The sequence below is a fragment of the Salmo trutta genome, chromosome 12 (assembly GCF_901001165.1).
Source record: "Salmo trutta chromosome 12, fSalTru1.1, whole genome shotgun sequence".
Lineage (NCBI taxonomy): Eukaryota > Metazoa > Chordata > Actinopteri > Salmoniformes > Salmonidae > Salmo > Salmo trutta.
The window spans coordinates 58,920,726-58,936,656 of record NC_042968.1 but is presented as its reverse complement, the minus strand read 5'-3'; the positions used below and the strand labels follow the sequence as shown (position 1 = coordinate 58,936,656).

The window sequence follows — 15,931 nt, the reverse complement described above, 5'->3', positions numbered from 1 at the left end:
CATGTACTAGAGAGGATATATGATATTTGTGGGTCTGCGACTTTCCCACTCATCTTTATTCAGGATTATCTGTAATCATGGTAGCAACAACATTAATGTAGAAGAGTTTAGAAACATATTCTAATCTTAATTACAATAAAAGTGACAAAAAAATGACAATACATTATTTACCATTAATTTCTATTGGGCACAAAATAATCTGAAACACAACCAAAACAAACAGCAAATTCATCAACAAATTTGTAGAGTCACAAGCTTGATATGTAGTCATTGCGTATGAATATGGGACCAAACACTTAACTTTTTAATACTTGACTACACATATAAGTGAATTTGTCCCAATACTTTTACTCCCGTAAAATGGGGGGACTATGTACAAAAAGTGCTGTCATTTCTAAACAGTTCACCCGATATGGATGAAAATACCCTCAAATTAAAGCAGACAGTCTGTAAGTGGTTGACTAAATCAGTCAGTCGTTCTCAATTATCTCTTCAGGGACCCCCAGCTGTTCCAGAGGAAACTCACTTGATTCAGCTTGTCAATTAACACAATAATAACACCTACGGAATCTTAACAATATAATATGGCTGACCTGAATAAAAAAACCTGTGGTTCTTCAAAAGGATCTACATATCTTTATGGAACCATTCTCCATAAAGATTCTATAAAGAACCATAAAAAAAGGTTCTATATAGCCCCAAAAAGGGTTGTAACCATAGCGGAACCCTTTTTTTTGGTGCTATATAGAACCTGTTTTCATGTTCTTCATAGAACCGTAGGAAAGGGTTCTTTATAGCACCGGACAGGTTCAATTTAGAACCTTATGAGCATGGTTCTTTATTGAACCTTTAAAAATTGTTCTACAGCGCATTCGGAAAGTATTCAGACCCCTTCACTTTGTCCACATTTTGATACGTTACAGCCTTATTTTAAAATGGATTAAAACGTTTTTTTCCCCTCAATCTACTCACAATACCCCATAACGACAAAGCAAAAAAAAGTTTTTAGGATTTTTTTCAAATGATTTAAAAATAAAAATAGAAATACCTTATTTACATAAGTATTCAGACCCTTTGCTATGAGACTCGAACTTGAGCTCCGTTGCATCCTGTTTCCATTGATCATCCTTGAGATGTTTCTACAACTTGATTGGAGTCCACCTGTGGTAAATTCAGTTGATTTGACATGATTTAGAATGGCACACACCTGTCTATATCGGGTCCCACAGTTGACAGTGCATGTCAGAGCAAAAACCAAGCCATGAGGTCAATGGAATTGTCCGTAGAGCTCCGAGACAGGATTGTGTCGAGGCAGAGATCTGGGAAGGGTACCTAAAAAGGTCTGCAGCATTGAAGGTCCCCAAGAACCCAGTGGCCTCCATCATTCTTAAATAGAAGAAGTTTGGAACCAACCAGACTCTTCCTAGATCTGGCCGCCCAGCCAAACTGAGCAATCGGGGTGAGAAGGGCCAGGAGGTGACCAAGAACCCAACTCTGACAGAGCTCCAGAGTACCTCTGTGAAGATGGGAGATCCTTCCAGAAGGACAACCATCTCTGCAGCACTGCACCAATCAGGCCTTTATTGTAGAGTGGCCAGATGTAAGCCACTCCTTAGTAAAAGGCACATGACAGCCCATTTGGAGTTTTCCAAAAGGCACCTAAAGGACTCGCAGACCATGAAAAACATGATTCTCTGGTCTGATGAAGCCAAGATTGAACTCTTTGACCTGAATGCCAAGCATCACGTCTGGAGGAAACCTTGTACCATCCCTACATGGAAGCATGGTACCATCATGCTGTGGGGGTGTTTTTCAGCGACAGGGACTGGGAGACTAGTCATGATTGAGGGAAAGGTGAATGGAGCAAAGTACAGAGAGATCCTTGATGAAAACCTGCTCAGGACCTCAGACTGGGGTGAAGGTTCGCCTTCCAAGAGGACAACGACCCTAAGCACAAAGCCAAGACAACGCAGAAGTGCCTTTAGGACAAGTCTCTGAATCTCCTTGAGTGGCCCAGCCAGAGCTCGCACTTGAACCCGATCGAAAATCTCTGGAGAGATCTGAAAATTGCTGTGCAGCGACGCTCCCCATCCAACCGGCACACACCAGTACCCCCTGTATATAGCCTCATTATTGTTATGTAATTTAATATATATATATATTTTTTACTATAGTTTATTTTGTAAATATTTTCTTAACTCTATTTCTTGAACTGCATTGTTGGTTAAGGGCTTGTAAGTAAGCACTTCACGGTTAGGTCTACACCTGTTGTATTTGGCGCATGTGACAAATACAATTTGATTTGATTTTGAAACCTGACAGAGCTTGAGAGGATCTGAAGAGAAGAATGGGAGAAACTCCCCAAATACAGGTTTGCCAAGCTTGTAGCATCATACCCAAGAACACCCAAGGCTGTAATCGCTGCCAAAGGTGTTTAACAAAGTGCTGAGTAAAAGGTCTGAATACTTATGTAAATGCGATATTTCATTATTATAAATTTTATACGTTTGCAAAAATGTCTAAAAGCCTGTTTTTGCTTTGTCATTATGGGGTATTGTGGGTAGAAAAAAAACAATTGAATCCATTTTAGAATAAGTCTGTAACGTAATATCTGGAAAAGGTGAAGGGGTCTGGTCTGGTTACAAGCAAAAATAACCCCTATCTGGTCTGGTCTGGAAACAAGCCAAAGAACCCCTATCTGGTCCAATTTAGATTTTCTGTATGTATTAAATGTGTTTGTGTAAATCTAAAACTGTGTGTGTGTCTGACATTGTTTGACGTCTGTCTGTCTGTCTGTCTGTCTGTCTGTCTGTCTGTCTGTCTGTCTGTCTGTCTGTCTGTCTGTCTGTCTGTCTGTCTGTCTGTCTGTCTGTCTGTCTGTCTGTCTGTCTGTCTGTCTGTCTGTCTGTCTGTCTGTCTGTCTGTCTGTCTGTCTCTTTGTCTGTGCACGTGTGTCTCCATTGGCCTTTTCCTGTTTTTCCACCTAGGAACTCAGTCCAGAACAATCAGAAGAAGGGTGTGTGTGTGTGTGTGAACCACAGTGAGGCAAGGTCAAAAAGGCAAACAAATGTCAAACACAGCATGATGGCACAACAACACCGGTGCATTCCTTACCATCCACACACATGCGCACACACACACACACACACACACACACACACACACACACACACACACACACACACACACACACACACACACACACACACACACACACACACACTACCCAGGCCCAGCAAACCTAGACACCCAGCTTCTACTGTTTCAAACCCACACACAACTACAGCACTTGCTTGCCTGAAACCTGAAGACTGCTAGATCTGAAGACTGTGGTAGCACCCCACACCATAACACTTACAGACACAGGATCTTAATTTGAGCCAGTTTGCAACAGCAAGAAAATAATCCTGCAGCAACAGGAAATTTAAATTATTATGTGTTTTATAATAAATGGACATTTTTGTAGGGGTTGATATGTTACTAATATGTGAAAATCAAGTCTAAAATTCGTAAGTGGAAATTACAAAGTTTAGAACCCCTTTTAAACCTCAAATACACTACAAGTTTTACATTTCCTGCATTGCAGGAAAGTTCTCCTGTAACAGGGTGATCAAATTAAGATCCTACATCTGTAAACACAATCAATAAAAAACTAACATTTTCCCTGGAGGCTGCACACTAGCACACAGCACACTAGCACATAGCACACTTGACCAATACACACACTAAACCAATATACACTCACAAGACCAAGCATACACTAGCCATAACATATGCCACTTCACACAGCTCAAGAGTTCATGGCCTTTGAGTTAAAAAAAGAAAGACAATGAGTCTGTTGATACACAGTGTTCATTAAGGCTGCTTCTTTCAAATGGGGCAGAAGGGTATGAAATAGCTAATTGATTATTTTATTGAGGAGCGCAGACTCTCAAGCTTCTTGTGTAAACACACACACACACACTACCACACACACACACTCAGTCACAATCATAGAACCTGACACACACAAACATTGCTAAATGCACCCTTTCACACACACAGATACACAAACAAATGCTATGCACACACACAAACACATTCTCTTCTCTATAGCAGACACAGACAGGAATACCAAGAAGAAGAAAGGCGGGGGTGTATGTTTCATGATTAACTACTCAGGGTGTGACTGTGATAACATACAGAAACTCAACTCCTTTTGTTCACCTGACCAAGAATACCTCACAATCAAATGCCGACCGTATTACCTCCCAAGATAATTATCTTTGGTTATAATCACAGCCGTGTATATTCCCCCTCAAGCCAACACCATGATGGCCCTCAAAGAACTACACTGAACTTTATGCAAACTGGAAACCACATATCCTGAGGCCGCATTTATTGTAGCTGGGGATTTTAACAAAGCAAAACATTGGACCACAGATACTTGACTTTTCAAAATGCCTACAAGGCTCTCCCCAGCCCTCCCTTCGGCAAATCTGATCACAAATCCATTTTGCTCATCCCTTCCTATAGGCAGAAACTCAAACAGGAAGTGCCCATGCTAAGGTATATTCAACGCTAGTCTGACCAATCGGAATCCATGCTTCAAGATTGTTTTGATCACGGAGACTGGGATATGTTCCGGGTAGCCTCTGAGTATTACATCGACGAATGCACAGATACGGTGACTGAGTTCATCAGGAAGTGTATAGGCGATGTACCCACTGTGAATATCAATAACCTTTTCACACATGAGTTCCAAATATCTCACAAGGTTGCCCCAGCATGAGTTGTTTTATGCACGTGATGTCAGAATGCATATACTGTTCCAAAACGGGATTGTTAAGCAGTTTGAATAGAGGTGTGTTCCGCCTCCTCATTAATAAACATAGAAGTTGCCCATTTCAGTGTTGCAGACAATTTATGTTTGAGGCTTTACTGAGCCAGACAAACTTCTCTCTTCGAGGAGAGCCCAAGCACTTCACCAATGTTTCCGCAGATCAAGTACGCAGACGTTTGGGCAGTCTTGCACAAATTGGCACATTTTCTGGCTAGCGCTCACATTGCCTTCCGTGTTGTTTTCCTTACAAATAATGACTTTGGACATGTGTGCGTTCGTATCAAAGTAAATGTCTTATTTTCTGTATATTGTGTTGTCGTTTCCACTGTAGCATACAGTATGTATGTATGTATGTATGTATGTATGTATGTATGTATGTATGTATGTATGTATGTATGTATGTATGGAGCATAATGTATTTACAGTTTTATTCACATGTTTTAAAGTGCTGGTGACAAATAATGCATTCCGACAATTGCATAGATTGCAATGGACACCTATGATGTGTTTACATTTACATTTAAGTCATTTAGCAGGCGCTCTTATCCAGAGCGACTTACAAATTGGTGCATTCACCTTATGATATCCAGTGGAACAACCACTTTACAATAGTGCATCTAAATCTTTTAAGGGGGGGGGGGGTTAGAAGGATTACTTTATCCTATCCCAGGTATTCCTTAAAGAGGTGGGGTTTCAGGTGTCTCCGGAAGGTGGTGATTGACTCCGCTGTCCTGGCGTCGTGAGGGAGCTTGTTCCACCATTGGGGTGCCAGTGCAGCGAACAGTTTGGACTGGGCAGAGCGGGAACCGTGCTTCCTCAGAAGTAGGGGGGCCAGCAGGCCAGAGGTGGATGAACGCAGTGCCCTTGTTTGGGTGTAGGGCCTGATCAGAGCCTGAAGGTATGGAGGTGCCGTTCCCCTCACAGCTCCGTAGGCAAGCACCATGGTCTTGTAGCGGATGCGAGATTCAACTGGAAGCCAGTGGAGAGAGCGGAGGAGCGGGGTGACGTGAGAGAACTTGGGAAGGTTGAACACCAGACGGGCTGCGGCGTTCTGGATGAGTTGTAGGGGTTTAATGGCACAGGCAGGGAGCCCAGCCAACAGCGAGTTGCAGTAATCCAGACGGGAGATGACAAGTGGCTGGATTAGGACCTGCGTCGCTTCCTGTGTGAGACAGGGTCGTACTCTGCGAATGTTGTAGAGCATGAACCTACAGGATCGGGTCACTGCCTTGATGTTAGTGGAGAACGACAGGGTGTTGTCCAGGATCACGCCAAGGTTCTTAGCACTCTGGGAGGAGGACACAAGGGAGTTGTCAACCGTGATGGCGAGATCATGGAACGGGCAGTCCTTCCCCGGGAGGAAGAGCAGCTCCGTCTTGCCGAGGTTCAGCTTGAGGTGGTGATCCGTCATCTACACTGATATGTCTGCCAGACATGCAGAGATGCGATTCGCCGCCTGGTTATCAGAAGGGGGAAAGGAGAAGATTAATTGTGTGTCGTCTGCATAGCAATGATAGGAGAGACCATGTGAGGATATGACAGAGCCAAGTGACTTGGTGTATAGCGAGAATAGGAGAGGGCCTAGAACAGAGCCCTGGGGGGCACCAGTGGTGAGAGCGCGTGGTGCGGAGACAGATTCTCGCCACGCCACCTGGTAGGAGCGACCTGTCAGGTAGGACGCAATCCAAGCGTGGGCCGTGCTGGAGATGCCCAACTCGGAGAGGGTGGAGAGGAGGATCTGATGGTTCACAGTATCAAAGGCAGCAGATAGGTCTAGAAGGATGAGAGCAGAGGAGAGAGAGTTAGCTTTAGCAGTGCGGAGAGCCTCCGTGACACAGAGAAGAGCAGTCTCAGTTGAATGCCCAGTCTTGAAACCTGACTGATTAGGATCAAGAAGGTCATTCTGAGAGAGATAGCAGGAGAGCTGGCCAAGAACGGCACGTTCAAGAGTTTTGGAGAGAAAAGAAAGAAGGGATACTGGTCTGTAGTTGTTGACATGGGAGGGATCAGAAGGGGTGCAACTCTCGCTCTCTTGAAGACGGAAGGGACGTAGCCAGCGGTCAAGGTTTAAAATACTTTTTTGAAGGTTGTACTGATTATGATGAGCTAATGCTAAGCTATTTGCCAGCTATGTGTGGTGCCATGTTAGTTGACATTATACAATGCAATCTGCGTGTCAGGTAAATGTCTGTCAGACCAAAGATGTTATAATGAGGTGAAGGGTAAACTTCTGGAAGTGAATAATTGTAGTTGACAACCCCCTTCAACATGCATACTGCAAACAGACCAAACTCATCTTGTCTCCTCTTACTATCTTTGTTTGACGCGAAAAAAAAATACATGACGGCATGCACAAACTACCCATCGTCGGATTACTTTCGATTTCTAGAAAGTGTTTTACTCAATTATTTTGATCAATGGAGAGCAAACCCGTGATGTGATGAATTATAAATAGTAATTGCTATTAGCTAATTCATATTGTGGCTTCTGACAGCCGAGAATTTTCTAAATATGACCATTTGTTTTACATCAATCTTTCCTCAGTTAACGCTAGGACTAATGTAGCCTACATTTTCCAGTTTGGATGATTGTGTATGCTGTCACTACTTCTGTGAATGTCTGAACACTGCGTCCAAAAATAAACTGCTCACATTCAGGATATAACTTTGTAAGGACTGTGTTTGTGCAAATGTTTCTGTGAAAAGACTGTGTGGCTAGCTTAAATGCTGACTGTTGCGTCAATCGAAACTGGACGTTCTAAATGAGCATTCTAATCAAACCGGTTTGAGCGTATGCTGCAGAGACTGCTGTAGAATTATCACACACTTTTTAAAAAACCTACCCAAACAAGAAACCGTGGATAGATGGCAGCATTTGCGCAAAACCCTTTAACACGAACCATCGCATTTAACCACGGCAAGGTGACTGGGAATATGGTCGAATACAAACAGTGTAGTTATTCCCTCCATAAGGCAATCAAACAGGCAAAACGTCAGTACAGAGACAAAGTGGAGTCACAATTCAAACGGCTCAGACAGGATACGTATGTGGCAGGGTCTACAGACAACCACGGCCTACAAAGGGAAAACCAGCCACGTTGTGGACACCGATGTCTTGCTTCCGGACAAGCTAAACACCTTCATAGTCCGCTTTGAGGATAACACAGTGCCCACTACCAAGGACTGGTGGGCTCTCCTTCTCTGTGGCCGATGTGAGTAAGACTTTTAAGCGTGTTAACCCTTGCAAGGCTGTTGGCCCAGACCGCATCCCTAGCCACGTCCTCAGAGCATGCGCAGACCAGCTGGCTAGAGTGTTTACAGACATGTTGAATCTCTCCCTATCCCAGTCTGCTGTCCCCACTTGCTTCAAGTTGTCCACCATTGTTCCTGTACCCAAGAAAGCAAAGGTAACTGAAATAAATGACTATCGCCCACGTAGCACTCACTTCTGTCATCATGAAGTGCTTTGAGAGGCTAGCTAAGGATCATATCATATCACCTCTACCTTACCTGACACCCTAGACCCACTTCAATTTGCTTACCGCCCCAATAGATCCACAGACCATGCAATCGCCATCGCACTGCACACTATAGTCATTGAACAGAGTTCATTGACTATAGCTCAGCATTCAACACCACAGTACCCTCCAAGCTCATCATTAAGCTCGGGGCCCTGGGTCTGAACCCCGCCCTGTGCAACTGCGTCCTGGACTTCCTGATGGCCCCCCCCCCGGGTGGTGAAGGTAGGAAACAACACCTCCACTTCACTGATCCTCAACAGGGGCCCCACAAGGGTGCATACTCAGCTCCCTCCTGTACTACCTGTTCACCCATGACTGCGTGGCCAGCACGCCTCCAACTCAATCATTAAGTTTGCAGATGACACAACAGTAGTAGGCCTGATTACCAACATTGACGAGACAACCTACAGGGAGGAGGTGAGGGCCCTGGGAGAGTGGTGCCAGGAAAATAACATCTCACTCAACATCAACAAAACAAAAGAGCTGATCTTGGGCTTCAGGAAACAGCAGATGGAGCACGCCCCTATCGACATCGACGGGACTGCAGTAGAGAAGGTGGAAAGCTTCAAGTTCCTCGGCATACACATCACTGACAAACTGAAATGGTCCACCCACACAGACAGTGTGGTGAAGAAGGCGCAATAGCACCTCTTCAACCTCAAGACGATGAATACATTTGTCTTGGCCCCTAAAACCCTCACTAACCTTTACAGATGCACAACCACTGTGTGGTACGGCAACTGCACTGCCCGCAACCACAGGGCTCTATAGAGGGTGGCATCACCAGGGGCAAACTACCTGCCCTCCAGGAAACCTACAACACCTGATGTCACAGGAAGGCCATCCAGAAGGCAAGGTCAGTATAGGTGCATCAAAGCTGGAACCAAGAAACTGTAAAACAACTTCTATCTCAAGGCCATCAGACTGTTTAATAGCCATCACTAGCCGGCTACCACCTGGTTACTCAACCCTGCACCTTAGAGGCTGCTGCCATATATACATAGACTTGGAATCACTGTTCACTTTAATAATGGAACATTAGTCACTTGAATAATGTTTACATACTGCTTTACTCATCTCATATGTATATACTGTATTCTATTCTACTGTATTTTTGTAAATGCTACTCCGACATTGCTCAATCTAATGTTTATATATTTCTTAATTCCATTCTTTTAGTTTTAGATTTGTGTGTATTGTTGTGAATTGTTAGATACTACTGCACTGTTGGAACTAGGAACACAAGCATTTTGTTACACCCACAAATACATCTGCTACAAATTTGATTTGATTTTGACATACAGTATATCACTCTCCTCTCTCTTTCTGTTCCATGGTGGTTTACGACCAGCAGCAATTACACCTTTTGTTGAGGGGGCCAGGTCAAAGGGCAGAGTGGGAGAGGGAGGGAGGGCCCTCATTCACACAGCCCAAATGGAAGCCTGTCTATAAAACTCTGAGCTTTTAATGTCCACCCAACACACTAAAAATAATGGTTCTAAATAGTGCCAGATAGGGGTTCTTTGGCTTGTAACCATAGCAGCACCCTTTTTGGTGCTATATAGAACACTTTTTTGAAGGTTCTAAAAGGAACCTGTACAGTGCTATAAAGAACCCTTTCCTAAGGTTCTATATAGCACCAAAAACAGGTTCTCCTACGGTTGCAACCCTTTTTTATGGTTCTTTATAGAACCTTTATGCAGAATGGTTCAAATAAAGAACCTTTTTCAATCTGAAACACTCTTGGTAGACCTTTTTGAGAAACCATACAGATTGTTTTATTCAGGTTAGCCATATTAAATTGTAAAAAATGTTATTATTGTGTTTATTGACAAGTTGAGGAGAGCGCCACTGACTGGTTTAGTCAACCATTTTCAATTGACACAAGACCATAAATGAGTCTTTCACAAGACACCATCCCTGGCCATAGTCATATATAATAGGTAACAGCGTAACACCACACGTTAAATAAACTGGATTGACGCTCTCATTCAAGGTTACACAAAAAGAGCTGTGTGCAAACCACCCCCCAAAATATTAAAATGAGCCACCTTACCTACATTTAAATTATCACTAAAAGAGCAAAGAACCCTTTTGTGAACTGTAAAGAGCCTTGAAGAACTCAGAAGGTTCTTTGAGTCATTATGGTTCCACATAGAATCCTCACCTATCCCAGAGAACCCTTGAGGAAACCACATTTTTGACTGTGAACAGCCATAGGTTGTGACTTTCCACTGGACATCAGCACACATTTGTGTACCTTCATAACCAACACTACTATAGCAGCACTCTAATCACCCCCCACAATATCTTTCTATATCCTTACTAATCCTCTAGGGAAAAGTTAACATGTTTGTCTTATGGATAATAAACTCTATCCATATTTAGATAGAAATCGAATCTCTAATTTCTCATGCATCAACATACAATGTCCTGAACAAGTACGTTCAAGACAAAGCGTGGAGCAAGAGTAAATTGCAAGAGACACACAGTTTCACAATGGTGCAGCTGGCTGCAGCACACCTGACATGTCTCTACACATACACACCAAGTCACAGACCTCGCAATCAACACAGCAATGAAGTCTGGGAAAGGAGGGAGGAAGTAAAAAAGGCCTCTTGATTCACTACTCTACATACCGTAAGATCTATGTACGTTATATACAATAAAACATCTGACGTGTAAATCCATTACATGATGTTGATAATGTTGACCAATGGTAAGTCGTAATGGTCTACTGGCATGGAGGTAAGATAGACCATAAAACAAGGGTTACCAGACAAGTTCAAACACCAGATTGTAGATTCCACTATCCTCAGGCAACAGGTAATTCATCTGACATTTCTTAGGAGCCCATCAAGAGAGGGATGAGGGAGTGAGAGAAGAGGGGGATGGATGGAAAGTGGAATGAAAGAAAAGGAAGAGATAGGAGAGCTATGTGGCTACATCTCATCTCCTTAGACAAACACCGAAGCGGATTATCAGACTACTCAATCAACCATTCTTTATCTGTCGCTTTCACTGTCAGACCACTTAAAAGTTTATCGCCTCCAAGTCAGCTATGGAACAAAAGCAAGGACAGACGGGTTGTTGAGAGTAGTATGCTACCTCTGTGACAGCGATGAGCAGTCTTTATTCATATTTTCTTTGACTGTTTCGATTTAAAAGAGCAAAACAGTGATTATTGAGATCTTTTAAATGCACTTCAAGTAAAGCTTGATTGGCTTTGATGTGACACCTGGATAAACAGCAGCTAATAGAAATCTGAATGTTGAAGTTAAGATGATTTGAGTCTGATTCCTCTGCTGTTGCTCCTTTCAGGTTGCAGCCATGCTGAGTATTTCTCCAGAGGATATAGTGTATCAGACCATATGCTCCCCAGTCTCTGTGTTCTGTAGCGTTCAGTTCCACCTCACTAAGAGTAACGCCAGATCTACATCAGATGTTCCGTTATGGTCCCGTTCACTTCACTGATTCCCATCACCTCGGGAACGCTGTTCTGTAATTCCATAATTCCCGCTCGGTGGTCCTAGTAATCCCTCTTTTCCGGCTGGCTGGCCGCTCCAAGGCCACTTCCTTCCCTTCCCTTCCGGGCTTCTCCCCTCTCAGCTGCCTGCCTGCCGGCCCAGCCCACACTATTAATAGGACAACAATAACAACCAACCGCCCGGCCCTGGCCAGCGCTGACCAAGAGACAGGGTCGAGGAGAACATACGGTATCACAACAATAACTAGAGTACACTAGACAAGGACCGAAATGGACAGAACATATCACCATGACAACTAGACTAGGGTGGCTAAAATCCATGCCACATGATACAGCATAAAGGCTTGATAAGTCCTCAAATGGTATACAACACATGATATAAAGCCTTGAATTGCTTTTGATGTAAAATAGGCTACTTACGCTAAATGTCAAAAGCTGTGAAAGTCACAAGAGTGCTTGCATTTGCTGGGAATGACATGCTAAACACCAAAATTATATTTATGTCAATCAGAAATACTGTCATTACTGAGATTGCAGTACGTTCATGCTGGTTGGGTTGATGATCTAGTTTTTGGGTTGAGGTGTTGTAACATACAGTATTAACAGTTGTAAAGAGAGACATGATGATGAGCTAAGCGCTACAATTAGTTAGTGCTACATGCTAAAGTGAGTTGGTCGTTTATTTGTCACATGAGCAGAATACCACAGGTGTAAACCGCACAGCGAAATGCTTACTTAAAGGCTCTTCCTCAACAATGCCGTCCGTGTTCAATGTCAAAGGTGCGAAATAGAAAATCCAACTTTCAACACTAGGTCAGACCAAAAATAAAAGCGAGCAGGAAATAAAACACACAAGATTGTAAGTTACATACGGTCAGCATCCGCACCATATCAATGTGCAGGGATACGGTGGTAGTTGAGGAAGATATGTACATGTAGTCAAGGGTAAAGTGACTAGGCAGCAAGATGAATAATAATAAAATAGTAGAGGTAGCGTGTATGATTATATGAGTTATCTACAGTTGTCAAGGAAACAGCCTCTGGTTGTAGGCAGGCAGTAGACACAGTAATCCTGCAGACTTGATACATGTGGGAATGAGACTGCTAAAGTAGTTAAATACCACCCTCTCCTCTCTTCCCTCCTCACTGCACTGTGTTGAAATGTGACTCCACACTTCAGATTATAAACAGGGAGCTGTCTTGAACCACACAGAGCTACCCAGAAACACACACCAGAGAGAGAGCAACGTTAATTAGAGAACTGGAGATATCCAGAACAACACACCAGCGAGAGAGAGCAACATTAATTAGAGAACTGGAGACTCGAGACAGCATGGAGAAACACCGCATACAGTAGTCAAGAAAGAGAAAGAGAGCTGAGCTAGAATTTCCACTGTCCGTTTTAAAGTGTTTCACTGCTCCTGTTTTGTCCTACTAAGAGAACAGAGTTGTTAAACACATGTAACGGACCCTTTGTGTCTTTCAGTCTTTTTCTCCCTCCGTTTTTTCACTCTGTCTTTTCTTAGAGAGGGGCCAGTCTGTTCATTCAGTGGGGACTCTCTGTCTTCCTCTTTACTCAGAGGAGTGTAGCTCTGTTCTCTCTGGCACGTGAAACACTTCCCTCCACACCTCCCTCTCTTCCCCCGCTCCACAAAGCCAGCATTCCCACAGAAACCCCCTCAAACTCTGGATTGAAATACTAGCCCCGTTTTACCTCCTGTCTCCTCCTTCTCTCCTTCCCTCTCACCCTGAGAAAGAGCAGCAGTAAATGGTAAAAGCTGCGAGTTTCTTACCTCAGACAAGCTCCCACTCCAGCCAGGAAAACACAGGGAATATCATCCTCAACGCTCTGCTCGGAAAGGCAAGAGCAACAAGTAGTAACAAGGAACGATTTCCCCTCCCTTCTCCCGCTCTCTCTCTATCACTCTGCTTCTGCCTCTGCTCCGATCCACTCCATTCACTCAGCTGCAGTGGTCTGAGGGAGTGTGTGAGAGTGTGTGCGTCTCTCTCTCTGTCTCTCTGTCTCTCTCTCTCTCACACTCTCTCTCTCTCTCTCTCACACACACACACACACACTTTTCTTTCCCTACCTCATGCCCTCTTGCTTGCTTTCCCATTTTCAAGCCTTGGAATTAAGGGACGGTTCAAAATTTAGTGCAAAATAGGGGATGGTTGTCAAACTTTGTGTTTTGTTTTGAGCACAGGCGAGAGTATTGCATTTTTTCTCTGCTTTACATTCACTCATTTTCAGGTTTTAATATGTAATGTCTTCCATCCTAGCCAAATGTCCTCATCTACTTGGTGCTCCTCCCCTATATCAAGGTGTTTTGGTACATCCCTTATTCGCTACGATTTTCCACGTGCTAACTTTTACTATACCACAGGTCGATATAGTCTACTAGTCTATCCTGCCCACTATCCACCATTCATAGTGACAATAGTGGAAGGTGGATCGCTTGTCCAGATCTGCAATAGGCTAACAAGCAATCATACCACACATAAAAAGCATTCAAAGCTACATCAATTTTCAATATGAATCCACAACAACAAATAGGAATAGCTGATAGGCAGCGGAGAGGCCAGATGCTTCACTACTCATGAAAGAACAGTGAAGACATGAGACATGCAGCTCAAAAAGCACCCCTGTGTATCTTGTTTAAGGAATATACAATTATCCTACGTAGACTAGCCTACAACACCACAATGCAATGAATAATTGCATTATTGCTTTCAAATGAGTACAAAAGTCTAGAAAGGCACAGTAGCAGGCCAGTCTGGTTGTATTTTTACTTCTGATACCAAGATGCACTGTCTGTTGCAGATCATCATTCTCCTAAGTAGTCCTATAATAATGTGGACACATATGCTCCCGGCAGTCCCAGTTATTCAGGAAAGCTTAACACGTGCTCTGCCTCTTCTCCAATCAGAGCGGCTATTCCTCACATACTTCGAACCGAATGCTTCAATACAGCCTAAATAATTGTCATTTAACTTTTCAAATATATTACCGTTTATATGTAGCATAAACACAGTCAGCCACAATATTTTTATCTGATTAGGCTGCTTCAAATGTCTCCTCCCAGGTAAAAACAAATGTTCCCACAACTTTAAAGAACGTTCCCTTAAGTGTCTCATTAGGCCATTAACTAACGTTTTCATTGGAATGTTTCTAAGAAACCATTCCCTTAATGTCAAATAGAACCTACCCAGAACGTGGTTACGATGTTCTCAGAACTTAAGATATTAATGTTCTAGACGTGTTTCATGGGAATGTGGCAAAAACATGAAGGTGCCCAGATTTCTGTGGACTAGGAGACTATTCCATCAACGTCCCACCAAACATACACAGAACCTTTTTGTCTTACCAGATGCACTATGAAAAGGTTCTAGCTAGTGTATAAAATAAAATCTTTATTTGTCACATGCGCAGAATACAAAAAGTGTAGATCTTACTGTGAAATGCTTACTGACAAGCCCTTAACCAACAGTGCAGTTCAAGAGGAGTTAAGAAAATATTTCTCAAATAAACTAAAGTTTAAAAAAAAGTCACATGTTAACATAACAATAACGAGGCTATATATAGAGGGTACCGATACTGAGTCAGTGTCTGGAGGTACAGGTTAGTTGAGGTCATTTGTACATGTAGGTACAGTAGGGGTGAAGTGACTATGCACTTCAGCGAGTAGCAGCAGTGACAAAACAAATGTTCAGCAGTCTTATGGCTTGCGGGTAGAAGTTATTTAGGACTTGGAGCTCCGGGAATGGCTTGCCGTGCAGAAGCAGAGAGAACAGTCTATGACTAGGGTGGCTGGAGTCATTGACAATTTTTAGGGCCTTTCTTTGATACCGCCTGGTATAGAGGTCCTGGATGGCAGGAAGCTTGGCTCCGGTGATGTACTGGGCCGTATGCACTACCCTCTGTAGTGCCTTGCGGTTGGAGGCCGAGCAGTTGCCATACCAGGCAGTGATGCAACCTGTCAGGATGCTCTTGATGGTGCAGCTGTAAAAACTTTTTTAGGATCTGAGGACCCATGCCAAAACTTTTCAGTCTCCTGAGGGGGAATAGGTTTTGTCGTGCCCTCTTCACGACTGTCTTGGTGTG

At 43.3% G+C, this 15,931-nt stretch overlaps 1 protein-coding gene across 1 annotated transcript in view; it reads right to left on the bottom strand.

Annotated features, from left to right (window-relative positions):
- The window catches only part of LOC115203862 (disabled homolog 2-interacting protein), a 197,773-nt gene extending 183,980 nt beyond the window's left edge, over nt 1-13,793 (bottom strand). Inside the window, exon 1 of the mRNA XM_029768918.1 lies at nt 13,623-13,793. The gene's annotated coding sequence lies outside the window, so the exon portion shown is untranslated. The remainder of the gene's footprint in view (nt 1-13,622) is intronic.
- Between the last annotated feature and the right edge of the window lie 2,138 nt (nt 13,794-15,931).